The 27,836-nt window shown below is 50.3% G+C and overlaps 1 protein-coding gene across 7 annotated transcripts in view; it reads right to left on the bottom strand.

The window, feature by feature from the left end:
• The window catches only part of Hpcal1 (hippocalcin-like 1), a 106,556-nt gene extending 81,445 nt beyond the window's left edge, over positions 1 to 25,111 (bottom strand). For 3 of the 7 annotated variants that reach the window (NM_001394053.1, NM_017356.3, NM_001394052.1), the window contains exon 1: positions 24,794 to 25,026. The gene's annotated coding sequence lies outside the window, so the exon portion shown is untranslated. Of the gene's footprint in view, positions 1 to 22,457; positions 22,509 to 24,793 lie in introns of those variants that run through there. The other 4 variants (XM_063262355.1, XM_063262353.1, XM_063262357.1 and 1 more) reach the window with 3 other exon arrangements.
• Between the last annotated feature and the right edge of the window lie 2,725 nt (positions 25,112 to 27,836).

The following is a 27,836-nucleotide window of genomic DNA, read 5'->3' as shown; positions in this document are numbered from 1 at the left end:
GCTCTTACCGGGCTCTCTACAGTGTCTATCTGGGACATGTGGGGAGGTCACGGGCCCTGGTCCCTCCCACCTACCAGGTGCTATGCTTGTCAATCATAGCTTGAATGGCTCTCAAGGTTGTCGCAGACCCAAGGCCACTCGTCCTGACCTGTGAATTCTAAGCACATCCAAAGTTATAAAGAAAGGTGCAGGTTTCAAGAGCAATGGGTTAGACGTAGAAGGTTCTAGAGACCATCCTGCTTAGTGTTCTCCACCCTCTTACGCTAAAGGTTTGTTTGTTTTGAAAGAGACAGAGGCTTGTATAGCTCAGGTTAGCCTTGGACTCTGTAGGACACCAGGGATGACCTTGAACTTCTGATCATTGTGCCTCTACCTCTAAGTGCTGGGCTGTGACTACAGATATGCTCCACCACAACTATGTTTAAATGGCACTGAAGATGACTTTCAGGGCTTCATGCACTCCAGGCAAGTCTTCTAGCAGCTGAGCTACATCCCCAGTCTGGGCTAAGGACAGTATCATTGAATCTCCCTAGAATGTTAATAAAGCACACACTGAGGCCTGCAGGATGGACAGACAGATTGCAGGATGGACAGAGCCAATGAGCCCACTCAAATGCTCTGGTCCTCTGTGGCCTTAGCAGCACCTCTTCAGAGCTGAGAAACAGCAGTTCCTTCTATAAGCCCTTCACAAGCCTGAATAAAAGCAGAGCCCCAGGGGACGAGCAAGGCAGATCCGACAGTGTGAAATGACACTGGGGACATGGGCTTTCCTACCAAAGCCCATCAGGGACAGTCAGCTCAGCCAGGGCTGAAAGTCAGTTGGTAACCCTGCCCCTGGCCACATTTCCAGGTCCATAGCAGACTTAGAAAAAAAATTTTTTTAGGAGGAAGGAGGGAGCTGAGGGATGTCCTGGAGCCCTAAGAGGCAAATGAACCACCCTGAACACAGGCAGAGCACCCAGGCTGATACCGGTTTCCGTCTGAGCTATACTAGAGCCTGACTGTGACTGTCTATGGCCCCCCCAACAGTGCATCTCCTGCCCCAAGAACCCCACTGCCCTCTTTTAGCCTACCAGCAAGGACTTCTCAGGGTCCCCAGGTTTGGAGAGTCAAGAAGGAACACTAAAGAAGAAATCCAGCCCTGTGCTTGGAGTTGGCACCCCTTCCTCTGAAGGAAGGAATTGGGGCATGAGGTTAGAAGAGGAAAAAAAAATAAAATGTTTCCATGATCAGAGAGCAGACACAAGGCTCCAGAGGCAGAGTCTGTGTGTTCAGCTAACAGCATGCAACTGGGGACTCCTGGGAAAGTGTCCAGAAGCCCAAGTCCAGCACAGGGATACCAGCCAGTCCCAGAGTAGTGAATGCACTTTGCAGGCGAGTTTCCAAGGGGTGTTCCGAGGACGGTGTGCCACACAACAGGGCTGGAGAACAGCACGCTGGAGGTGACAGGAGGGAAACGGGATAGCCCTTGTCCCGAGAGAATAAAATGAGCGGTGACAGCAAGGGACAGGGAAGAGGGAAGTTTCCAGAAGCTCCTGACGAGATACTCTGCAGGTGGTGTGCTGAGAGTCTGCAAACCGATCAGCCATGGGCAGCCACTGGCTGGCCAAGCCAAGGCATGGGCTGGGGACTCTGCATTTCCACATAGAGACAAGCAGTCCTGTGTTTGGAGTGAGGCAACAGAGGTGAGCAGGAAGCGAATTCCTAAAGAAAACAAGAGAGATATCCAAAGGAAGCCCAAGAATAACTAACTGGCTTCCCTTCTTCAGGATTAATGCTGGCTGATGCTTCCGTGTGCAATAGTCTAAACTGAGTTCCCCCAAACCCACATGTCAAGGTAATTTGCATAATTAGGTCTCCAAAACCACTTCACTGCCCCTGTGACCTACCATCCTGAATGGAGAATGTTTGGGTAGGAAAGTAACCCAAATCTTGCTATGGGGTTGAGGGCTCTCCAGGAATGACAGCTGTGAAAATACAAAGAAACCTATAGGGAGATGATGAGGGGCCGGCCCTCTTTGTTACGGAGGCTGAGAAGTCCCACGACCTGCTGTCTCTAAGATGGAGCTCAGGGAAACCAGTTGGTGGGGGGTTCTAGGCCAAGCTCAAAGGCTCAAGAAGCAGGAGCTTGGTAACCAAAGAGGAGAGATGATATCCACTCTCCCTCCTGGGTGGTGACTAATTTTCAATGTCAGTTTGACTGGACTTAGAATCACCATGGAGACTGGCTGTATACTCTGGGCGTGTCTCTGAGGATGCTTCCAGAGAAGTTTAACTGAGACAGGAAGACCTGGCCTGACCGTGAGCACTATCATCCCACTGGCTACAGTACAGATCTAAAGAAAAAGAGGTGAGCTGAGCACAAAGCAAACAAACAGACCCCACCACCACCCAGTCTCTCTTTCTCCTTCCTGATTGGATGCAATGTGACCAGCCAATTCAAGTTCCTGGATTTCCCACCGTGATGAATTGTACATTCAAACTGTGAGCCCAAATAAACCCTTTAGTAAGTTGTTTCGTCATATCAATAAGGAAAATAAGCAATACATTTGGGGAACCTGTTGATCCAGATGCTAGCCTTTGCTCTGTCTACTGGCTCCCATGCTAATCTCTTCCAGCCACATACAGAAATGACACTTTACTAGCTACCTAGACACCCCTTAACCCAGTCAGGCTGGCACATCATGCTGGTGAACAAATGTCATAGCTTCCCTACGGGAAGCACTAGTCTACACTGAGGGTCAGAGGCATCTCAGTTCTGTCTACTGGGAGCTGTTAACCCAGACAAATCACTTAACCTCCCTGGGCCATGTGTTCTCCTCCATAAAATAGGGTTCTGGCCATCACCTGCCCACTGTGGACCATTCCTGAAGAGATGGTGGTGTCCCTTATGGCTGCCCCTCAGTGTCCCACAGGCCCACATCCTCCCACCTACAGCTCATGAACAGAAATGACCTCAGCTCAAGTCCTTCACACTTCCTAAACCTAGCAGGCCATTACAAATGAAGCTTCTGGAAATGAGAAGTTATGGGTCTGGTGTTAGCCATAAATCACCCACTTATGAAGACATATATAGTAAGTCATTAATGTTAGCACCATCTGCAGCAAAAGCTTCCCAGAGAATTAAGCCCCACCCCCCCCCCACAGTTTGGCTCTAAATAACTCCATTCTCCACTGGAATAAGCCAGGGCTCTTGGCCAAATTCAAGTCTTGCTGAAGGTAAGGCTACCAACACCCACAGATGACTCTGGCAAACTGGCTCCTGTCTTGGGCTTAAAAATAAAAATTAAAAAAACAAAACAAAACAAAACAAAACCACTCTCCAGTGTTACTGAAATAAGGAACTCACATGAGCAAGACAAGAAAAAGCTCATGGACTCCCCCGAGACAGTCTGAATAAGTCCGTGGGACTCACGTGTGGGGAAACTGAGGCTCAAAGAAAAGTGTCTTGACTGGAAATGCTCAGGAAGCAAAGAAGGGTCTAACTCCAACACCCTCCGAGGAACAGAGAGGAGAACCTGGTCTCCCACAGGTCACCTGTGGGAGCGAGTGACCCCAGGATGGACCGTTCCCATTCTGCCCTAGCAGGACTACGCTCTGCAGAATGCGAGCTTGGAGTGATTTAGCTCGGGCTGAACAAGGTAAAGCATTCCTCCAGCTTGACTGTGGCCGCAAATCACAGGAATGGCAGGTAAGGCTCCATTCCAAGTGCGCTGTACGCCGGACAGCCTGTGAGGTCACAGGGAGGCCAGGAATGCGGCAGAGGTCCCTGCATTTCCTCCCTCGCTCCCTCCTGCCACGGTGTAGGAGCCACAGGTTAATGGAGGAAGCACCCAGGCAGAAGCCCTCTCTCTGTGAAGAAGGGCATGAATTGAGCATGACCAAAAGCTGGGGGCTGGAGAGGAGGGGCGTAGGTCTGGTAAATGGCAGCAGCCCAACTTCTTGAGATACACGGTGGACATGGAGGAGAGGCTGTGATGGCCAGCCGCCCATGCTAAGAACCTCAGGCATCTGTTAGCGAGTGCTGGCCAATTCTAATGTACAGGCTTGGTGTGTCTTGCTCTCTATATTCTGCCTGAAGGGAGAAATCGAGGGAGTATTATTTCCTTACTAAAGCTGTGAGAGAGAGAGAGAGAGAGAGAGAGAGAGAGAGAGAGAGAGAGAGAGAGAGAGAGAGAGAAAACAAGTGCTAGCTAGAGAGGCTGAGTGGAGCTTCCTTCCTGTGCTTGGACTCAGCACCTGGGAGGCCAGCTTCAAGGAGGCTTTCTGCCACCCTACCCTGGAGCAACGACCAGGATGGATTCACCTGCTATCGTAGTCAGGGTTACGGTTGCTGTGATGAAACACCATGACCAAAGTAACTAGGGGAAGAAAGAGTTCATTCAGCTTACACTTTCACCACAAAGTTCATCACCAAAGAAAGTCAGGACAGGAACTCAAGCAGGGCCAACCTGGAGGCAAGAGCTGATGCAGACTGTGGAGGGGTACTGCTTATTGGCTTGCTTAGTCTGTTTTCTCAGAGAACCCGGCACCACCAGCCCAGGGATAGCACCACCCACAATGGGCCAAGAAGCCCTTCCCCATCAATCAGTAATTAAGAAAATGCCCTACAGGCTTGCCTACAGCCTGATCTTATGGAAGCATTTTCTTAACAGAGGTTCCCTCCCCTGAGAGGACTTTTAACTTGTGTCAAGTTGATGTAAAACTATCCAGCACACCTACCTTCATAGGTCCCTAACCCAACCTCTAAAGAGAGGCCATCGAGATCAAAGCAGGACTCACCACAGGGTTCTGCCATCTACTGTCACAGCCCAAGGGTAGCATGCCAGCCTCCTTCAGCATACCCAGAAACCACCTCCCACCTCACCATGGAAGCCGGTAGGCATCCATTGGTAGCCTCTTGGCCGGTGCCGGTGGGTAGGAAGACCCCCCCACGCACACACCTATCTGGAGGAGGAAACTCAAAGGAAATAGAGCGTCAGCACGTTAATTAACTTTGACAGCCCCGAGGCAGACTGGGAGCAGAGCTCCCTGTGGAGCCTGCCACCTCCCAGTTTCATTCAGTCCAGTGAGTGGGGGGGGGGGGCACAGCCTGGGCCTCTGGTGACCATCATCTTTTAGTACCGGAGCCCTGAAAGGCAGCCGCACTTAGAGGTGACGGTTCAGAGGCGGCACAGGTTACACACCAGAACAGTCTACTTCCCACGTAATTTAAAAAAGTCCCGAGCAGCTGCTTCATTTCCCAGCTGCCCTCGCAGAAGCACGGGGAAAGGCCAGGCTGGCTTCGTACAACCAGTAAGTGGACCCGAAGCCAGCCGGCAGTGGCACTAATTAGCCCCAGTTGAGCCAGAGAAAGCAGGACTCTGATAAAGGGCTGGGAGCCAGATGCACCTCAGGCAGGTGTTTAATGTGAGCTTGCAGCTGTGAGCCTCGGCGTGTGGCATGTCTTAAAGTTACAGGCTGTGGAGGAAGCCGCAGCAACCCTGTCCCCCACAAATAAAGCAAGGCAGTCCTGGGTCCGGCACTGTCCCGTTTAGAGCCAATCAACATGACAATAACTGGAAGTCCCTGCAGATGCCCTCTGAACAGTCAGTGCAGAAGTGGGTCCCACGTACAGGGGAAAATAAAACCTGGGACCCCATGCCTACTCTGGCACTGCCACCAGGAAGCCTAGGGAGTACAGACACATCACCTTTTGAACCTCAAAATTTTTGTACTGTATGCATGTGTGTTCAGGTGCCCGTATGTGTGTGCATGTACTGGCTGTCAACCTTAGACACATCCCTCAGGCACTGTCCCCTCCATTCTGTGAGATGGGGTCTCTTGCTTGCCTGGAACAAGTGGCTAAGCTGAACTGCTATCAAGCCCAGAGGATGTACCCATCTCAGCCTCCCAGTGCTGGGCTTATATGCACACGTCACCATACCCAGCTTTGTTAAATGGATTCTGGGAATCGGACTCAGGTCCTCATGCTTGGTGAGGGGCACCTGGAGTCAAAAGCCGGCAAGCCCCTTAGTAGAAACTGAGGCAGAAGAGAAGTGACTTTCTCTCCCAAGGAAACCGACAGGTAGTTCTGGGTGAATTGAGTCTTGAGATAATGTTCATAAGGTCTCCTGACCCCCAGGCTGACTAACAGAACCCTACCTGCCCTGTAGAGGTCAGCACTGAGCAACACCCCTCCCCTAGAAGGACTTTGCACAGGGCCCCTCTCCACGGAGCACTGTCACCATGACAACCACAGCCTTAACAACTTTGGCATTTCCACAGCCTCTGATTGATCCAGGGCTTGAAATTAACATTACAATGAATCAGTATTTGCATTTAATTTATTTTAATTGGCTTTTACATAACACCACCTTTAGGTTTCACCCCTGGCCAGTGGGTTCTCAGCACAGACCCCAAAACCAGCAAGATGTAGCCCTTCCTTCTCAAAGGCCATGAGGCACAATGGGATTTCTCCCCCGACTTTCCTCAACTTCATTTTGCTCAATATTCTTTCCTTACCCTGAGATGACAGGGCCATTGGTTTGAAGCCCACCCTCTTTTTTTTTTAATTATTTATTACATGTATATGCTTGCATGCAGGCCATGGCACATGTGTGGTGCTTCAAGGATGACTTGCAAGAGTCAGTTCTCTCCTCTCACCATGTGAGAACTGTGGTTTGAACTCAAATCATCAGGCTTGGTGGCAGGCCTCTTTACCCACAGAGCCATCCCACTGGCCCTTGAAGCCCATCCTTAAGACCATGTTCTTGGACAAAAAAGAAAGGGGCAAACACCCAAGATATCTCTGAAGGAACCACAGTGAAGCTCAGAGAGGAGAGGGATGCTTTCCCACTGGTGTGTACCAAAGGCCTAGAAGGAACCTAGGCATGCACTGGATACTCCTGTTTGTATGATGAACAGGCATCGTTCATTGCCCGGGCTCCATCACTGCTGCTGTCGCTCATGCCTGATAAAGCAGGGACTTCAGAATGAGGCGCACAAAGGGGAGAGCACTTGATGCCAACATCTGCAATAGTCTCAGCACCATCCACCTCAGCTTCATCCATCCCAGGGGCAGGATGGAGGTCTGGGCAAGACCAGATGCCAGACAGAGAGAAGAATAGAGCCTGTGTGGGCCCTGCTCCCTGGGGACTCCATCTACTGGGGAGAAAGAGTTTCTTTGGAAAATGCCGCTCCACCATGTTGATTACAAGCTGCACAGGGCATCTCAGAAAGAAGAGGAAGGGTCTCCTCCTGTGCTGTTCGCTTTTATTAAATATGTACCCGTGTGCATGTGCATCTCTGTACATGTGTGGTACTGGAATGTGTGTGTTCAGATGCATGCACCCATGCAAGCAGAAGCTAGAGAGGTCTATGGTCCTACTCTATTATTACACGGTGCCTTATTCTTGTGTCAGGGTCTCTCGCTGAACCTGGCAGCCGGGAGCCCCTGAGTTCCTCCTGTCTGCCCCACCTGCAGCACTGGAGTTACAAACCCTGCCTGGCTTTTTTGTGGCTGTTGATTTTTGGAGACAGGGTTTCTCTGTGTAATAGACTTGGCTGGAACTCCCGTAGACCAGGCTAGCCTCAAACTCACAGAGATCCTCCTGCCTCTGCCCCTCGAGTGCGGGGATTAAAGGCTTGCGCCACCACCCAACCATGCCTGACTTTTTATGTGGGTTCTGGGAATTCAAACTCAGGCCCTTGTGCTTTTAGCAAAATGCTCTCCACCCCTAAGCCATTTCCCAGCACAGCGTTTGAAGGACGACTGGCCCAGTGCCAAACCCAGACAGGCGGAAGGGAATGGTGTTCGTAGCAGAAGGAGCAGCGTGTATGAAGGCGCAGAACAGCGAAATGGTGGATATCAACATCCTTTATGTCTATCGGGGGAACCCCTCATCCTGGTGACCAATAGGAAGTCTAGCCTGCTGAGTGAAGAACAGGGAGAAGGGACCAGAAAGTCTCTCAAGCAGGCAGTGAGCTATCTGAGGGACTTTGAAATGATTCATCCTGTGTTGGGCTTTTGATCCGTGAAGAACACATTTGGTTACAAACAGTGGCTTAGATAAAAGAGGGTTTTCTCTACGTTACACCTGTGCCCAGGCTCCGGGGCTCAAAGTTTAAGAGGCCGTCAAAGACCTAGTTTGTTTATCTGTTTTGCTGGCCTGGGCCCAGGAACTTCAACCTCATGGTCACAAAAAGGCTGCCCTACTTCCAGAAATTATATCAGCTTTCCAGGCAAGATAAGATGCTCTGAAAGCTTTGGAATTTGGGTGCTTTCTTTGGAACGGGGAGCCCGTTTGACTGACCTTGACTGACCTTGAACTGTCTGGGCTCCCCTGGCTGGGAGGCCGCTGAGGTCAGGCTTTGTTCCCCAGCCTTGTGTAGGAGGGCTTTCTGCACTTGCAATCCCACATATCGAGACTTCCAGGCAGCCCACAACCTCAACGATCACCTTCCCGCTTGCCATCCTGGACCACATGCTATGAAACAGGGTTTCCGTACATGCCTGGGAGAAATAAAACTTATGTCCATACAGAGACGTGTAAGCAAATGTCCCCAGCAATGTTATTCATGGTGACTCAAAGTGAAAACAACCCGAATGTTCATCACCAGATAAAGGAACTAAAGGGGAGTGGGAAGGGTAATACCCCTGCCGTAGGATGTTAGAGTGTCTTGTAAAGGCACAGTGCACAGCTGGAGACGCTACTGCATGCACACAAGAAGCACCGAAGTAGATTCAATAAAAGAGGCCGAACACAAAAGGTCACGTGTTCGATGGTTCTGTTTACCTGCAATGTCCAAAGTTGGTGGATCCATAGAAACAAAACACGTGTTTGCAGGCCCAGGGCTAGAGAGACTGGGACCTGACTGGTAATGCCTGTGAGATTTCTTTTCTGGGGTGATAGACGCGTTATGAAATCCGATTGTATCCATTTGTGTTCAACTTTGCGTGAATACTAAAAATGACGGAATCATGCATTTTTTATAAAAATTACGGTTTTATGTGTTCAAATGTGCGTCACTCAATGAGTCCCGGAAGTTGCTTATGGTCGTGAGACACCATGTAGGTGCTGAGAATCAAACTCAGGTCCATTGTAAAAGCAACAAGTGCTCTTAATAGCTAAGCCATCTCTCCAGTCCCACAGAATAAAAAATTTAACAATGACTTTGGTGGTATATGAATTATACCTTAATTATTTTCTTTGTTTCTTTCTATGTTTCTTGGTTTCTTTCTTTGGCTATATAGACTTTCATTCCTCCCTCTTTCACCTTCAGAATATAATATATAGTATTATATTCTATGTATTATATAGTAATATATGGTACCTGGCAGGCACCATATGTGGTCTTTATCGTAACAGGAGAAGACAAGGGGGAAGGGGGACAAGTACAGTCATGTCTTGCTCTCCATGCTTGTCATGGACATAGACCCTCAAGATCACCACCCAGGACCAGGCAGGAGCCAGGAGGCCATCTGTAAGAAGCCATAGCAGCCTATGGTTCCCAGATCACATGAAGAAGACTGTGAGCACCGGGCAAGCAGGAGGAAGCGCCCATCTCAGAGTCCAGCACACAGACTAAGGATTGCTGACCCTGAGGACTGGAGAATGCCAGGCCCAGCTGGATGAAAGGAGGAGGGAAGGACATACCACTATGTGAAGGGACCTAGACTTCGCAAGAGTGGTCTACAGCTGATCGCTCTGGTTTGCGTTTAGGAATCTGGGTCAGCCGGATGAGTGTGTGTGTGTGTGTGTGTGTGTTATATGTGTGTGTTGTGTGTGTGTATGTGTGTGTCTGTGGTGTGTGTGCGTCTGTGCTGTGTGTGTGTGGTGTGTGTGTATGTTGTGTGTGTATGTTGTGTGTGTATGTTGTGTGTATATGTGTGTGTGTGTGGTGTATGTGTGTCTGTGCTGTGTGTGTGTGTGTGGTGTGTGTGTGATGTGTGTGTGTGGTGTGTATGTGTGGTGTGTGTGTGTGGTGTGTGTGTGGTGTGTGTGTGTGTGTGTGTGTGTGTGTGGTGTGTGTGTGTCAGGGGTCGTGTGACAAGATGGCTCCATGAATAAACCTAACGAGTCAAGTTCGACCCCAGCACCCACATCACAGAAGGAGAGAACCTCCGCAGGTCCCCCAACCTGTGCACACATTAAGAAAACTATAATAAAAAAGATTATGGAGACATTGGGGGGGGGCAGATGGGCATAAACTGCCAGGTATGCAAGATGCCTATGAATCATAACCAACCCACCACACCACACAGCTGCTGGGTTATCCTAGCAGGGCATGTACTCACTCTCCCCATAGGAACGGGGAGAGAGTTTCTACCCTCGGGTCAAGTAGGAGCCAAGTGCCTACCATCATCATAAAGCCACGCATGGCTATGATGGCTTGGACTAAGTATCCCCCGAAGGCCCATATGCTTACTTAGGTTTCTACCATCTCAGTTAGGTTTCCATTGCTGTGGTTAAACACTAGGATCAAAGCAACTTGGGGAGCTCACAGGTTACAGTTCCTCATCGGGGAGGCCAACGCAGTAAGTCAAGCAGAGGCACAGAGAAATGCTGCTTACTGGCTTGGTTCGCTCGGCCTGCTTTATTATACAATCCAGGACCACTTGTCTAGGAGAAGCACCGCCCACAGTGGCCTGGCCCTCTCACATTAATCATTAATTAAGAAAACGGCCTATCCATAGGCTTGCCTATAGGCACATCTTTTATTTTATTTTATTTTATTTTATTTTATTTTATTTTATTTTATTTTTTAAAACAGGGTCTCATGCACAGTCCTGGTACTTACTCTGTAGACCAGGGTAGCCTCCAGTTCACAAGAGATCTGCCTATCTCTGCCTCCCAAGTGCTAGATCCTGGCCTCTTGGCCACTCTTAGACATTTTCTCAATTAAAAGTCCCTCTTCTCAGCTATGTCTAGGTTTGTATCAAGTTGACAAAATCAACCAGGACAACTGACCCCTTGTCACTGTGCTTCACGGTAACTACAACCTTTCCTTTCCCATTTGTCCCCAAGATCATAAGTTAATATAGCAATACAAAAATAATATAACTTTAAAAAGTCCCACGAGTCTTTAAAATTCCGATACTTTGAAAGTTCAGTCTCCTCGGAACACCCAAAGTCTCTTTCCAAAGTTCAAAGTCTCTCTAAAATACCCAAAGTCTCTTGACTGAGAACTCCTGTAAAAATCAAAACAAGTCAAATGATTTCTTAGCCCAAGAAGGAAGAACCAGAGTACAGTTACATTCAAAGCAAAGCAAAACCGAAGTCCAAAAGTGTTGACTGTCGGACATCTGGGATTCAGTCATGATCTCGTAGCCTTGTGCAATTCTACCTCTTTGGCTTTGCCACCCACAGTCCCCACATCTCGTGTCACAGACTCAGGCTAGCTCTACTCTGCAGCTGCTGCTGTCCTTGGTGATTACTCCATGGCACTAGCATCTTCAGAACACTGGCATTTCCACTGCAACGGGGCTGCCCCTTCCCCAGTAGGCTCTCTTCAGGAGCTCTGACCCTGCCACATGGTGCCAAGCAGCAACTTCTCTCCATGATCTCCTCAACCCCGGGGCTTCTACAGCAACCGAGGCTGCACCTGTACCATTGGCCTTCCATGGCCTCTCACAGTGCCAAGCCTTAACTGCTCAACATGACCCCTTCATGCCTTTGAAACCAGTGGGAGACTCTTATACCAAGTTCAGCTACAAGCACAAGGCACAGCCTTGGCCCATCTTAACTACAGCTAATTCTGAGGAAACATTTCTCAGATTTCTCCTCAGTCGTCAACTACGGCTGATTCTTCAGCCCCAGATGGCCAGTACTGATTGTTCTAGGCAAGCAAAGGTTTCGCTTTAGTGGTCCTGGTCTCTTGTTAATCACAGCCAGTCCTTCAGCCCCAGCTGACCAGAACCACAAATTCTGAATTCAAAATATGACTAAATACAGACCTAATAGTATGTGTCCCCTCTGCAAGTACCCAAGCCAGGCCTCCAATACCTACACTACTCTCCAATTTTTAACCTCCCAAGCCCCCAGAGAATCGGCCATTAAGATCTGAGTATTCAATGACATTTCCAACCCAAATTTGTAAACATCTCCAAAATCCTTCCTCAAACACATGGTTAGTCTGATCATAACAATACTCCATTATCTTGGTACCAATTTCTGTCACAGTTAGGGTTTCTATTGCTGTGATAAAACACCAGGACATAAAGCAACTTAGGGAGGAAAAGGCTTGTATCTGTCTTAGAACTCTAAGATCACACTCTATCACTGATGGAAGTCAGGGCACGAACCTAGAGGCAGGAACTGAAAGCAGAGACCATGGAGGCACACTGCTTAATGGGTTGCTCTCCACGGCTTGCTTTCTCACACAATCCAAGACCACTTGCCCAGAGGTGGCACTGCTCACTGTGGAATTGGCCCTCCTGAGTCAATCATACATGTCGACAGGCTAATCTCATGGAGGTGTTTCCTCGGTTAAGATCCCTCTTTCCAGTCTTGTGCCGGGATGACAAAACTCAATCAGGACAATACTGAAGGCTTTGGTGAAACCCTCAAGGGATGGGACCTAGCGGAGGGAAATCAGGTCATCAAGGACCTGCCCAGGATGGAACAATGGGACCCTGACCTCTTCCTCTCGAGTTCTTTCCCATCAACCTCAACACTTCCTGTGTCACATAGTGGGGCCAAGTGACCAGTCACATAAGCCTCTGAAATAGAGCACCCAAGTAAACTGCTCTACCTCTAATTTTTGATATTACATTTATCTACTTATTTGTATTGCCTGTGGGTGGTCAGAAGGCAGCTTTTGGGAATGGGCTGTCTCCTTCCACCATGCAGAGCCTAGGGATGGAACGCAGGCAGTAATTGTCCTTACGGGCTAAGCCATCTGCTGGCCCCTCTCAACCTTCCAAGGTGGCGTGCTTGTTTGCTTGTTTGTTTGTCTGGAGACAGGCTGAAACGATACAGCCCTGACCATCCTAAAACTCACTGTGTAGACTTAGAGTAGCCTTGAACTACTGAGATCCGCTAGTTTCTGCCTCCCAAGTGCTAGGTTTAAGGTATGTGCCATCGCTCTTGGGCCTTTTAAGATATTTCTCTCATGTATTTAGTGATAGGACGCTGAGAACATAATGCTTGTGGCCATAAACTCAGCAGTCCAACTTTAACGGTGTCCTGGAACCTGGGTCAAGGCTGGGCACACGGCCCATGATGGCTGAGCTCATCTGCAGCAGGGAACCCGCTGCTCTTCCTAGCTTTGGTAAGAGGTCTGAAAGGTTTGTTGTTGTTTTCAATATATGGCCTCAATACGGTCAAGTGTTTCTGGCAGGGAAGGGGGGATAGTAATAATTGAACAGAAGAGGGTTGAAGGCAAAAGACGTCAGAAATCCTGCTGTGAGTGAAATAAAACAGCTGACCTCTGCTTGGAGAAAGTTAATTCACACGAATTCCTTCAGAAATGCCACATAAGGTGGGGCTTATTCCATTGCTAGGATGACTGGGGTACCCAGGAAACCACAGTGGTATACCTGGTCTCCATAGCAACATACCTGTCTTCAGTGACAGGCAAGCAGGCTTCCTGCCTTGGTGCTGGATCCTGGAATTGCCGGAGATCCCAGAATCGGGAAGAACGATGTCTGAACACTAGAGCCCTGTTCTGTTCTTTTTCTTTTTAATTTGGTGTCCTTCGGTGAAAGCCTTAAAGTTATAAACCAGACTCAATGGCATTTTGCTGACGACTGCAATTTTCTTTCTCCATATCATAAATACCGAGAAGACGCCATAAAGCTGTGTTTCGACACATGTCTAATCCCAGGAACAATAAGCAGCCACTGAGCTACGAGTAGGAAAGGCAACCGTGGGCTTCCCACATGGCACAGCAATGCTATTTGTCTGAGGTAGACCAGCTGGCAGAGCCTCTCTCCTTATTCACCCTAAAATTAATCTTTGATATGAGCCCATTTCTCTGATGGCTGCCTCATCTTCTTAACTTTCCATTGCTGACTCAATAGCCTGGACTCTGGCAGAAAAAAACTACAGGGAATAACAGCCTCTGGAGGGACGCCACCAAAAGTACAGTCTGACCCTAACGAGGGTTGAGATGGCCCCATTCCCAGCCAGCGGATAAATGCAGTCCAGCCAGCATCAGCCCACAGCATCTGACTCAAAGGAGAAGATGAAGGATTCTCATCGGGAACCCTCTGGTTCCCAAGGAGGAATGCCAGCAAGTCCGACCACCAGGTCATGAGGGAATGGCTGGACAGGGACAGAAAAGGTTACTCTCAAAAGGGAAACTGGACACAACGGCCAGCCAGCGAGACAGACAGGCGATAGTACCTAAAGAAGGACGGACAATGAGACTACTGAGACCTCTGGCCCCTGGGCTTCGAAAGGCCCCGAGTGATTGCTGGCAAGATGGCTCAGCAGAAAAAGGTACCCGCTGCCAAGCCGGACAACCTGAATTTGGTGCCTTGAACTCACATGGCAGAAGGAAAGAACTGACCCTGGCAACTTGTCCTCTAACCCCCAAATGCACATGCGCACGTGGGCATACACAGCACACGCTAAATAATTTTGGTTCTTTTAAAATAATACTCTAAGGGAAAGCAGCAGGAGCCAGGAAGCTTTCTTCAGATCAAGAGACAAGTGAACGTCCAAATTCAAACAAACAAAGTAGAGATGCACTGTGGATCCGGAGCAAACTGTCCTCGGCCACAGTGACAAGGCGGATTTCTTGGAGGACTCTGGACGTTTTTTTCCCCTTATATCCAGTCTAATGCATTTTACTCAATATTGAGTTTGGATTGAATTAACAAATTCTAATGGTGTGTTTATGATACATTTCCATTCATTCACACAGTCACAATATGGAAGCTGTGGGTTCCAGACAGTCTGGGGATAGGAGGGAAGCTGGGTAAACAAATTAAAGGGAGCATGATAGGGATGAGGTTAGCGAGGACTACTCGGGTCGGGCTTCCTCTAAAAGCCAACCAACCTTCCTTCTTTCTTCTTTTGTGTTTGCCTTCATGCACGTCTGTGCCCATGGAGGTCAGAGGAGAGCACGAGACCCTTTGAACTGGAGTCAAAGATGGTTGTGAGCCCCCACGTGGGTGCTGAGAACGGAACTCAGATCAGTGCTCTTAACAGCCGAGCCATCTCTCCAGCCTGTTTTGCTTTCAAATTACAAAAGCCGTACATGCCCATTGGAAAATTTAGAACTCACAGAGATACAAAGTTGCAGGGAAGAGAAATCAGTCCCCAGCCAAGCTCAATGCCTGTCCAGCTTAGCCCACTCCTTCCTGGAGTCCTCCTCTGGCGTTCCCCTCTCAAACAGAAGTAAAATGAAGCTGTCTGCATAATTGTCCATTTTTGTTCCCAACCCCATATTTAGGAAATGCTTAAACTTCCAGTGTCCAACCCCAGGAACTAACCCCTACTGTCTAACTCTGTACTAATTCTAAAAGAATTTGTAGGAATCCTTTCACAAGACCAGTTTGAAGCAGAATCTGGTCAGTATTTTACATCACTAAATATACTCTGGTATGAAAAATAATAGGATTACTTATCCTGTGCAGTAGTTCATAAAGCTGACGTCTCCCTAGTTTACAATTAATCAAACCAGAGAGGCACCATCTCCTGCTCTCTTAGATCATCAGCACAGACCCTCCCAAGAACACAAACCTGTCATTATAACGAGGACTGCATCCTTACCTGTGGCTTTCCTTACTCGAGCACCCCGTGAGAACAGTACATACCTTCTGGATAAGGCACTGAGTCCAGAGACCAAGGGCTGGGCTTACCTACCAACCTCGGCCAGACTCCCGCTGTGGGCAAGGGCCTCTCCTCCCTCCTTCCCAGGAGCCCTGCCTTCTGTATCCCATACAGCAAGGAGTCAAAAGCAAAGACTGAATGGTGGCCTGGGCAGATAAAAGCCCCAGAGTTCAGCTCCTGGACTTCCCTCCTCCCCCTCTGATTCTGTCTTGTCTGCACTCCAGGCTTGGGCCCCCACCCACTATCACGTTCTGCAGTGCCGCCCCACAATACAGCAGTTGCCAAGGTGCCTGTATTTTCTAAGAGAGGGTCTTCATTAATTTCTTTCTAGCTACATACATTTTCTCAGTATGCTGTTCATGGGATTTGTCTTACTGCACAAGTTTACATTTTTTAAACCGGTTTTTTTTCCTGAACTGTGGTACTGACAGAGGATTTGGAAGGCATTCAGCCCGAAGCCCCATTTGACAAATGAGGAGGCTGAAAGAGAGGCTTCCCTAGGCCAAGTCAAAGCCAGACATTAGCAGGGTAGGGGTCATTCCAACAGCCCATAGAGTCTTGAGGGCTCCCAAACCACTGAGTGACTACTTCAACAAATGCCCAGAACAAGTGCACACCAATCGGTGACACCAATCAGCGACACGCAAAGGAGATGCCACTAGTGCACTGGCCTGGCCACCCCCAGCCTGTGGAGCAAGCCCTCAGGCAAGCTGTGGAGACCGTAAATAATTCAGTGCAACCATCATCCTACAGTTGAGCAAGTGGGGATTGTTCCAGCACACATCTGGGCATCCATTGTGCTGCCAGCTCTATGCCACTAAGGGAGGGTCAAGCAGGAGAAATCTACAGGGTTCCAGCTTCAGAGACCCACTGCCTAGGACGGGTGGGCAAACAACACCCAAGCTGTTTAGCTGGGCTCTCTAGAGGGGCTCAGAGAACACCATAGACCACATAGCACTGACCTGAAAGAGATTTTTTTTTTCCAGAAGCTTCCAGTAACTCTCCTGGAGCCATTTTCAGAATCACATTCCGCTGAGCTATTTATGCTCACGGCCATCCTGTCCAAGGTCGCCTCCTAACTACTACCCCTAATCTCGGAAGACTGTACAGCACCCGGCATGTACCATGTGATGGAATGGGCTGAATGCAGAGACTAGGTGATGATGGTGACAACAGTGATGACAATGGTGGTGATGATGGCGGAGTCTGTGGTGACTCTGATGATGGTGATGGTGGTAATCATAATGGTGATCATGATGATAGCGACCAGTGATGGATGATGGCTATGGTGACCCTGGTGACATGGTTTTCCTGGGGAGCCAGTAACTTCCCCAAAACAAGCTATGGGAGGGAGCTACAGGCTGCAGGGAGCCCCTTATATTGCCTTGGGGGTGGGGGTCCCAGGCCGAATTCTCTGGAACTCTTCACCTGAGCTTCACTTCTCCTGGCCCTGTCTTAGCAACATTCCTAGAACACAAGTTCCTAGTCCAGGGAGGCCAGGGGGCCATCAAGCCACACAACAACAACACAGCAACAGGATGGCATTAGGTACAGATGGGGCAAGAGTAGTAATCCCCTACCCACCCCTTCAGGATGAAGGCGGGGACAGGCAGGCCAGAGTTCGGATGCGTCCCAGAAAAGCTTGTTTCTAACCTCACTGAAACCAAGGCAGCAGCCACAGGCCACATACTGCGCCTGGAGGCCGTGGCTGTGCCACTGTCCTGGCTGCGCCACCAAGCTTAGGACCCATGTGGACACTGTGTAAAGGTTTGTGTATCTATCCAGCTACCTTTGGGCAGGGATTGTGGGGGAAATCTCTGCTTGAACCCCAGGCTGGACAGCATTCGGTTGGCCAGGAACATCTATTAACAGTCCGCCATGGTAATAAAACAACAATAACAACAGCCTGTGTGATCCTGGCAATGATTGGTTTTTAAGAGGTTCTCAGTTCCCCCAAAAGTGAATTACAGGAAACCTAATGGAAAATGTGGAAGTGACAGGGAGGAGTGGGGACTGCCATCGGCTCTGCTTCCAAGAAGAAGCGTCCTTTAAAGGCGGAGAGAAAGCCAAGAGCTGAGCATTGCCTTAAGGGGAGGAACGTGGTACAATTCGTGAGCACAGTGCTCTGGGGCTGTGAGCATTCCCTGTAGTCCTTCTCAGTCTGGGAAGACACCAGCATCCAAATGCAACACATGCTTCCCAAGGACTCCCTGGGGCAAGGGGCAGGAAGCCCAGTCTCACTGGGTCTGAGACGCACCATGGGGGAGTAATCTGGGCAGCCCCCAATATCAGGGTCCCTTCTGGGTGATAAGGAAACCTGAGAAGGGTCTCCCAGAAGTCATGAGACCAGGAAGACCCAAAATGATCGTCTTCTGAACTCCAAGCCCAGGCCCTTCCTAGCTCCATTCCAGTAACTTTCACACACAGTTCCTTCAGCCTGGTTTGAAAGGATTACCTGTGGTATGGAGGTGTTACCACTGAAGGAGGTCTAACCAGTGACTGTGATCTCAGACTTGTCACCTTGCCTCTGAAGGTCCAGGGGGCCCAGGACTTTCTCAGACAATACATCAGAGAGCATGGACTGTGACAGCCCCCAAGAACCTCACCCTCTCCCAAGCTCTTCTCCAAATGGAAGGAAACAAGACATCCTCACGCTCTACCATGAGAATTGCCTCTACCACTGGGAGAGAAGTAACCTGTAACCTGAGGGTGTGTTCTGGGGACCTGAAGTCTGAGCACTGTCTGCATGGGGTACGTGGGCCTCTGCTGGTGCACCTGTCAAGCGGGGCATCTTCCTCCGCTAGCCGCCTTAGTACCACCCACAAGGGCCAGGAGAACATTACCTCTGAAACGCACGAGGCGTCAAAGCACACCTTGACGCTTAGCCATCCCTTTCCCCAGGGATGGCCACCCCCACCACTTACTTCCCAAGAGAACCCTCTACATGTGGGTAATCCAGCCACTTCTGCCAGCTGAACCAGACACGGAGGCAAACAAAGACACACCATCTACCGTTCTCGCCTTGAAAGGTGCTACCGTGGTTTAGGAAATGGTGACTCAGGAAAAACTGAGCATCTGACCGGGCCAGGCAATACCAAGCACCCAGTGACAACTCAAGCAGGGCCAAAGGCCTGGTTCCATTCTTGGCTCTTCAGTTTCCAATGCAGATAGTTTTAGGCAGTTTATTTTGCTCTGGGCCTCCTCAGCTTGTACATCTAAAAGACAAGTTTGATAGCATCTGCTTCCCAAGTTCTTCATGAAGTAAAATGGTGCAAGTAACCAGGTCCCCACATTAGCTGAAGCACACACCATCCAATGTTTTGCTAGGTATTAGATATCCAGATAGAAAGAATCGTGGGGGGAAAAAAAGCAACTCCAGTCAGCCCAGCTAATATTCTCTGAGTAAACCTTGGGTACCAGCACTATGCCAGGTACAGGCCAGGGAAACCAGGAAGAGAGCTCGCCATGCGGAAGCGACATGGCCAAGTGCCCAGTTCTCTCCGTCAACATGGAGGTGAAAAGTTAAGTGTACCTGGTGGACTCTGGGATGAATCCAAGGAAGATATCCCTTGACTCAAACTGAGGAAGGGGAAGGAGAAAGAAAAAGTAAAGTCACAGAATCTAACCACAAGCAGCTGTGTGGGGTGGAGCTTGGGACAGGGGCTGACTGTGCACGAAGATGAAGCATCATTGAGAAAGATTCAAGGAGCCTTCGCCAGATAATGAGGGCCATGGTTGTATAACTGTGAACCGACAAAACAAAAACAAAAACTATTGAACTGTGTGCACACTTAAAGCGGGCATAACTTTATCTGAGCTACAGTATATCACCTCAGAGGTAGGAATCTTGCAGTTACAAAATTCTGGAGGATGAGGTGGGGAGAGGTAAGAACCACCTAGCCCTCCACTCTACATCCCTCTCCCAAGTATCCACTTAGAGGGCTTTTCCCCCAGAAACCCCCTTGCTCCTACCCTGGACAGGTGCTCCCCTACAGAGGTCCCTTGAGTTCCAAAGGCTTTCTGATGATTTTCCTAGCCCATCCTCAGCCCAAGCCCCTAAACTTCGCACCAGTAGTAGAAAAACCCAGCCCGCCCAGAGCCTGACTGGGAGATACTCACAGAAGGTGTGGGAAATAACACTCACTGAGAGAGATCAGACCCGAGTGGGGAGGGGCAAGATGACCAAATGTGCATCTTCTACACTGAGTTGATGGTGGCAGGGCTGCAGTGAAGGAACCAGGAGCCAAGCTACATGGGCAGAGGAGGTTCTGACTGGGGAGAACAGGCCAGCACTTCAGATTCACTTTGAACATTCACCAGGTGCAATAGAGGGCAGAAAAGGAGACTCGGGGCTTTCACAAATGAGGAAGAGGATGCTGTCTGGACAGGACAGGTAGAAGATGTGGCCAACACAGAGTTTTGGACCTACTGGGATGGGTATCATGAATCCTATATCCCATCCCAGAACATGGGGCCAGGGCTGCACCCAAGGAGGTGACACGGGTGTGTCACCAACAGTTTGGGGGGTCTGGCAGGTATACTGCCTATACGACTACTACTGAGGGACTCATCGCTCATCATTGCTAATTGAAGCAAACCTAGATCAATGGACGATTTCAATGGAGACCCAAAGATACTGAAGGGAAATTGACAAAAGTTATGCAAGTTGAGCCCCCTCCCCCACCTGCTTCCATTTTAAATTTAGCCGGCAGTACTAGGGAGTTGGGCCTAGAGCCCCGTGCATGCCAGGCAAATGATCTAACACAGAGCTGCAGCCCCACCCTTTTCTTCCTTTCCTTAGGGTCATAGGATCTTTCGCCACGTCGTGGTTACCCGTCTTGAGCTTTCTTAGTCACAGACCCATTGCTGACTCCTGGAGAACACTGTGGACTGAGGAGCTGGGCTGGCGCTCCGCCCCCAGGCTCCCAGCGGCTCGCCAACTTAGGTTGTCCCCTAAAACACCACAATGAGACAGACACAGTACCAGGAGAGCATACGAGGTTAGCAAGTGCCGGAGCGTGTTGGGTTTGTTCAGGTAAAGGAAAAGAGCTCTAAGAAGCCCTATCTCCTGCCCTCAGGGTGGCAGGAGAAGGACAGCCTGGGAGAAGGGAGGCTTCAGTTAGTCATGGCTCATGAACGCAGAGGTGTAAGGCTTTGCCTTGGAGATTTATTTTTACTTGAACCTACATGGTCAAGGTAGGGCCGTGCATGTGTGTGTGTGTGTGTGTGTGTGTGTGTGTGTGTGTGTGTGTGTGTGTGTGTCTGTGTCTGTGTCTGTGTCTGTGTGTGTCTGTGCGCGCACGTGCATCTAATTTCTTTAGACTCACACTTTGCTCAACAGCGCCTAAGAAATGTCCCACCTGTCAAACTATATTGATTACCCAAAGTCATATATTACAACCTGCTCCATTAGAGCCTGGCCTGCCCATTTTTGTTCTTTGGTAAAAAGTGATTTGAAGTGAATATTGTTCTTCTCCTACATAGAGCAAGGGGCACTAAGGGAGTCCCACAGCCCATCCTGATATCTCCATATATTACATCCTCCACAGATTAAGAACCCGACCTCAAAAGAGCTAGCCACAGGAAGTAGGAGGGATTTACAGATACACAGCTACCCTGAAGAAGCCCCGGAGACTGTAGGGTTAGAGCGGGGAGCCTCAAAGCAGTGCACAGTTAAAATCTCTAAGTGTCAACTCGTTCTAACTCCATCCGGGCCCTCCATTCCCAAGCACAATAACATTGGGCCCTGACAAACACTCAAAACACCATACATAATCCTCCAACAAGCCTGGGCCAGCATTCTCACACATCAGACAAGCATGGTTTGGGATCTGCTGGAATGAAACTGGTCTAATGCAAACTGGATTCCCAACCTAAAGAACCGAGTCGCAGGGGTTGGGGATTTAGCTCAGTGGTAGAGCGCTTGCCTAGGAAGCGCAAGGCCCTGGGTTCGGTCCCCAGCTCCGAAAAAAAAAAAAAAGAAAAAAAAAAAAAGAAAAAGAAAAAAGAACCGAGTCGCCGAATAGTTTAACCTTCAATCTCAAATAAAAGCCGGGGCTCCCCGCGAGGGTCTGGGATTATCGCTGGGTCATAGGTAAACCCAGAGTCCCATCCCACCATTTATAAGGGACAATCCAACGTCTTAGAATGAGTTGGAGAGGGAGGCGTATGAAAGTATCCTGCTGTCTGGTCAGTGTGGAACTGTATGTGAAAGACAGTCCTTGGGATTCTGAGCTGAGCTTCAAGGCTAAGAGATGCTGGTCAACCACCTAGCGGAAGAACACAGCCCTCCATAAAAAATGGAGCTGGCCCAGCAAGGGACCCTGAACCTATTCCTTTCCCCTGCCTGGGAATTTCTAATTCTGCATAGACAAAGTCTAAAATGATTCTCTGCCTGTCTGTCTGTCTGTCTGCCTCTCTCCCTCCCTCCCTTTCTCTCCCTTCCTTCTTCCCTCCCTCCCTCCTCCCTCCCCCTCTCTCCCTGTCTCTCTCCTCTCTCTCTCTCCCTTTCTCTCCCTTCCTTCCTCCCTCCCTCCCTCCTCCCTCCCCCTCTCTCCCTGTCTCTCTCCTCTCTCTCCCTCCCTCCTTCCCTTCCTTCCTTCCTCCCCCTCCCCCTCTTATTCCCCTCTCAGCACACTGTGAGTTGTATTTGGCCAGAGTCTGGGCAAACCCCTGTTCATCTGGGTTGTCTACCTGCTCTAGTCTCTCCACAAGCCAACAGCCTTCCAGACATCCATTCTCAAAGATGTGGTTCCTAGCCTATTATGACACATTTACAGCTATGTTCCACCTAGGGAACATCGTCAAAGTAGGGCTCAAAGGAGCAGGTAGGGCTAGACTGTGGCACCACATCCCACTACAGGGAGAGGCACAGCCCCTGGGCCTTCCCTTTGGCACATTATCCAATAAAACCTCAAGAGCGTGGTAATTACAGGCGCTTTCAAAAGTGAAACAGAAATAGATCGAAGGCCAAAATACTGGTTTGCTTGACACAAAGGGCTGGCTTTAACTAGGAAAACAAAACAAAACAAGACAGCTTTTTGGTCTGTCTTCTGAACTAAGAAAGCCAGACTGCTTTTTTAAAAATGATTATCGAATCTGATTTGGGGGAGATAAGATTCCAATCAAAAGCCCTTTTCTCTTTAGGGTATAAATCATTTGGTAAGACTGAGAACAGGTGGCTTTCTAAGTGAGTCCCTGACATCAGGATTAAAAATCAGCTCAGGACATCCCTGGATGTCCATCATCCCAAAGACCTCAGGACTCTGGAGACAAATCAAAGGACCCAAACTGAAGGTTTCTGCTCCAATGTCACAGCACCTGCTAGACTTTCCAGGTTCTTACAGAGCACAAGTAGGAGCACCAGGGAGCATGCAGGACTCTGGAACATATCCCATACAAAGGCAGGTGGCAGGCATCCCCACCAGTGCTCCATTTTGAGAGCCTTGCTTAAAGGCTGCTTTTAAATTGGGAAGGATCCTGAGAACAACAAGGTAGGGAAGGGAAGTAACCAAGGGATCTGACAGGTTCCCCAGGGAACTGACAGGTTCCCCCAATGCAACCCCATGCTGCCCCTCTAGCTGGCGCAGTGCAAATACTAAAGTGAGGTAGGCTGAACTGCCAAGATCAGTACGCATTTTCAGGGCAGTGCGGTTTTACCAGGTTTCAATACCAAATATATTCGTTTTTTAAAATCAAGGAGCAGAATAGGAAAGAGGGTGCCACCCGGACCTCAGTCTCCCGCATCAGGCTGACTGCATGGGAGCCAAGGCAGGCGGGGCTTGGGGGTGGGGTGTAGGGTGTCTAACAGGATTTAGAGTCCTGGCGAACACCCTCTTCTGGGTGGACTTGTTAGTGGTTAGAACAGAGGGTGGCTTCCTGAATGACCAGGCCGGGAGAAAAGCTCCAGGAACCCCAGACTATGAGTCTACAGAGACAGCCACTTTCTCACCGCAACTCTAATTCCAGATTGACATCCTCCAGGCACTTGTTGAACAAAAGGACACGCGAGTCTGTAGTCGCAGCCTTCCGGAACGCTGCCCGGGCTCAGGAGCCTTCCGGGCTAGCGCCCTGCGCTGCGGGCTCCCGCACACTCGAAGGCCGCGTCACGCAGCCAGTAAGGTGCGGAGAGGAGGTATCGCACCCAGCCGCCTAAACTTTCTCAATTTCCAAGCTTTCGCTGTGAAGTTAGATCCAGGAAGGAGGCACAAACCACCGTGCAGGAGGAAATGAGAGCGTCATCCACAAAAAAGGCAAAACAGATTTCTTTTTAATGAGATGAGAATCCAATGAATAGCACCTACTGTGTGCAAGACTCTGGGTCAAGAACTGCGTGTGGTGCGTTCTCTAGCGTCAAGACAGCCCCAGAGGGGCCACCCTCATTTGATACAGACGCAAATTGCGACCCAAGAAGGTGGCCTGTCTCAGGCTCAGGTCTCAGGGCAGGTCACAGCGAGGCCAGGACTGGGTTGGTCTTTCCCTCTGCTCTAGAGCTGATCATTGCCAAGGGGTCCCCATCCCTCTTCGAAGCTCATAATTATCACGTGGACCTGCCCCCCGTGGGGGGGGTGTAAACGCCCGCTGCCCACTAGGCAGGCACTTTGCTCATCGGGTCCTAGTCCTACCCTCAGGTTCCTGAGCTACGTAGTGCACGGAGCGACACCAACCGGGGGCTCAGCTTTCCGGGGCAGACCGCCCACGCCCACCCCGCCACCCCCACTCTGCGCACAGCGGCTCCTCCTCGACCCTCGCCAGCACTAGTCCCCACAGGCAAGTGTGCCCGACACACAATTCCACAAACGTAATCTAAAAAGTGCACATCCCATCGAGCCCAACGATCCCCACGAGGACACGCCATTCTAGAGCCACGCCACCGTCTGCGGTCAGCTGCAAGCCCACTACGCAGAGAAACAGGCACCGTCAGTAGCCGCGCGCACACACCCGCGCACTCACACAACCGGGTCCCAGCGAGCGGGTCACACACGCTCCCTCCACGCAGCCCCGCAGTCCCGCAGCCTCCCCTTCCCTACCGGCTCCGGAACTGGACGCGATCCGCTGGCTTCTCGAGCTCAAGTTCGGCGGTGGCTGAGGCTGGGGAGATAACCAATAGAACGGGCGTCAGTGCGCCCGCAACCGCCGCGCCGACTCTGCGACCTTCACCGCTTGGAGAGACAAAAGGATCCGCCGGCCCAGGAGAGAGCGAGGTGTAGGCGACCGCCGCTCTGCAGGTCCACCACCCGCAGCCGCCGCCAGCCCGGGAAGGAAGGGAAGAGAAGGCGGGACCGGAGGCGGAGGCCGGGGCGGGGCGCATCGCAGGGCGGGCACTCAAGTTTCCACGGCCCCGCCTCCTGCCTCGACCACGCCCCCGGTCTTAGCCCCGCCTCAGCTACAGCCTGGTCACTCCCCCGCCCTGTGCCACACCCACTGCTGGACCATCAGTGCGCCAATTCTGGTCCACTTATCACCCTGACCACTCGCAGTTTCTCAGCGCAGCAGAGGTCCTGCAGGGTGTTAAGGCCACTGGGACTCGGGAGGCAGGGCGGCAGGGTGGAAGGTGTGGGAGAGCGGGGGCGGGGTCGAGCACTGGTCCCACCTTCCTAACCCTTGACCTCTGGCCTGCGGGTAGGGAGAGGCTGAGAGGCGGTGCCCAAAGGGGATGGCCTTTCGCGGGCACCCACCCACCCCCGCTCCCCAGCTCCTCTCCCCCCCCCCCCCCCCGTACTTGGAAGGAAGTGCAGTTCTAATGTCCAGGGAAGTGGAAAAGAAGCTTGAGTCGCCCTAGGTACCCCAGGACCTTCTGGTATGCCTGCAAGGCTCTCCTCCCTCTCCACACCAGTCCCGTGTGTACCTATCACCCACTTTCCCCGCGCCTGGTTTAAGGAAAGAGGTTAGCCTGGAGGCGGGAAGACCTGTGTTCCAGCTGTAGTAACTTCTGCTAACTCATCCAGCCATCTTGCCAAGAAAACCCTTAGATTCCCTCATCCTCGGTTTTCCCACCTATAAACTGGACAGCGAGGAGGTCCAGGATCCTTCTTGGGGGTCTTTGCCTCCCTGACATTCAGTGTGGTTTCCGTTTCCTGGTGAGGAGGGGGGCTTGGTTGACATCTGGCCTTCTGGGTCCCAGTGGTGCTTCCTTCAGACTCCTGGTACACTCTGGCAGATCGCACCTGCCATGCCCACCCACTGCAAATATCCCAGAAGACAGGTAACCACAGAAACAGCTTATAAGAGGAGCTGGGCGAGCCTGTTGTGCAGAGATGAAACTGTCTCTCTGGCGTCTCTAGGGAAAAACTCAAATCCCTCCTTCAAATCCTCCTCCACAAAAAACATGTGAGTGAACTCCTACTATTCAGGAGGCTGCCAGGGGAACCAGTAGTAGAGCAGCTTGGAGGTGGAGGGCAACCCTGGGGCCTTCTCCATTCCTCCCTGCCTCTGGTGCAGAAAGGCAAAACTGAACCCAGAGGACTCAAGGGAATGTCGGCTGTGAGAGTTACAGGGCACCTATCTGATTTAGAGGGCTAGCCTTTGGGTCTCTCTGGCCACAAAGGCTTCCTTCTCAGTAAAGACCCTATCAAAGGTCAGTCTGCCCCTTTCTGTAGCACACCACTGCACAGGTATCTAGGGTTACAGGTAGGCAGCTCCCAGAAAGGGGATGGCTAAGGCAGAAGCCTTCAGACATCCTGCCAACTAAGGCAGGTTACTTTGTACTGTGGCCCCCTATCCATTCTCATTCAACCTGAAAGAGGGAGGCCTTACTCAGACACTGAGAAACCTGCTGCCTTCTATCTAGTGACCTCAGCAGAACCTCAGGTCTTTGGAGGCCACCACTGGTTCTCAGTATCCATTAAAAAACAAAACAAAACAAAACAAAAACCTAAGATAGCAGAAGTGGCACCTCAGGGAGGTCTTTTAGGAGCCCGGCCTGGAAGAAGTCTGAGTCATCTCTGCCCATACTCATGGTCCAGAATTAGTCAATTAGTCACACACACACACACACACACACACACACACAGCAAATATAATTTTTAAATTAAAAAAAAAGCTTACTTATTAGTACTTTAAGAAACCTGAGGGTAGCTGGCTGTACCCACCACCGTTCTTCATAGTGAGTTCCATGTCAGCCAGACCTACTACATAGGGAGACCCTGTCTTGCAGAAAGAAAGAATGAGAGAGAGAGAGAGAGAGAGAGAGAGAGAGAGAGAGAGAGAGAGAGAGGTTGCCGTCTTAACTTACCTGGGGGACTTTCAAATTAACATGGTTGCTGGTCATAGTCTCTTTCTATTCAAGGCTGTGGAGGCCAATATGTCTCCACAGCCTTTTCATTTTCTATCATGTTTTATTTGCAGGGTTGGAGTAGGTGAGGCTCGAGCCTGTTGAGGTTGTCTACCCGTCCCTTGACCCCAGAAGCTGGCAGAGGCAATGACCAGAGCACTTCCTATCAGTACCAGGGGTGACACCCAAGGAGGCGCCTGAGAAGAGGGCTGTGTTCTGCCAGCTAGCAAAGTCACTAGATCCTCCCTCTCATCCTTAGATGGCTCAGGTCTAAGGATCTTCGATAACAGAGTCCATATTTTTTAACCCCGAGACACACTGTGTACGTGACTTCTCTTGAAATACGTGTCTGGCTCGTGGCTCATGCAGGCACTGTGATTCAGAGGCAGAACCTTGCAAGCTCCAAGAGATCAAGATAAGCTAGAGTGACCTAGAGCTGCTGGCTGCTGTGGACTAGATTGTGTATATGTCCCTGCCTCGGACATTAGAGCACTAGCCCCTAGTGTTATGAATTTGGAGACAACGATTTTAGAACCTAGACACAGAAAAGCTTGTTAGATGTAGCTCAGAGGTTCTGCTCTGTGATTGATGGGCCCAGTCACTCTGGGCCTGGGACAAGTAGCTTATCACGATAGGAGCTGAAACGCAAAAAACTGCCTTATTAAGGAAAGTACCCCTAATGTGACTTAAAAACCTCTAATAGGTCCTACATCTTAAAGCCTCTACTGTCTCACAATAACACCAATCTGGGGACCAAGCAATTACCATATAAACCTTTGGGGGGTGTCATTCTAGATCTA

This window comes from Rattus norvegicus, chromosome 6 (assembly GCF_036323735.1).
Source record: "Rattus norvegicus strain BN/NHsdMcwi chromosome 6, GRCr8, whole genome shotgun sequence".
Taxonomy (NCBI): domain Eukaryota; kingdom Metazoa; phylum Chordata; class Mammalia; order Rodentia; family Muridae; genus Rattus; species Rattus norvegicus.
This window is presented reverse-complemented; position numbering and strand designations above follow the sequence as displayed.